Below are 336 nucleotides of genomic sequence, written 5' to 3' on the forward strand. Positions count from 1 at the left end.
TTGCGTGTACGTGTGCGTGTGCTAGTAATCCAAATGTAAACACCGAACACATAATAATCCCAAGGAGAGAACAGCTCTGGAAACCGATAACCGATATGCTCTACTGCTTTTACAAATATTATTCCATTTCACGTGTATAATTTCCGACATATGTGATGAAATTACACTTTATCACTGTTATTGGTTTAATGAAATGGTAATATTAAGCTCTTCAGACCTAGAGGAATTATTAGTAATGTGATTTTTCTCTCTTTGGCCAATCCGATCACAGAACAGAGAGATGAAAATAGCGTGGTACATGAACGGCTCAAATGTAGTACTATCTGGCTCAATATT

This window comes from Penaeus monodon, chromosome 23 (genome assembly GCF_015228065.2).
Source record: "Penaeus monodon isolate SGIC_2016 chromosome 23, NSTDA_Pmon_1, whole genome shotgun sequence".
Classification (NCBI taxonomy): Eukaryota; Metazoa; Arthropoda; class Malacostraca; order Decapoda; family Penaeidae; genus Penaeus; species Penaeus monodon.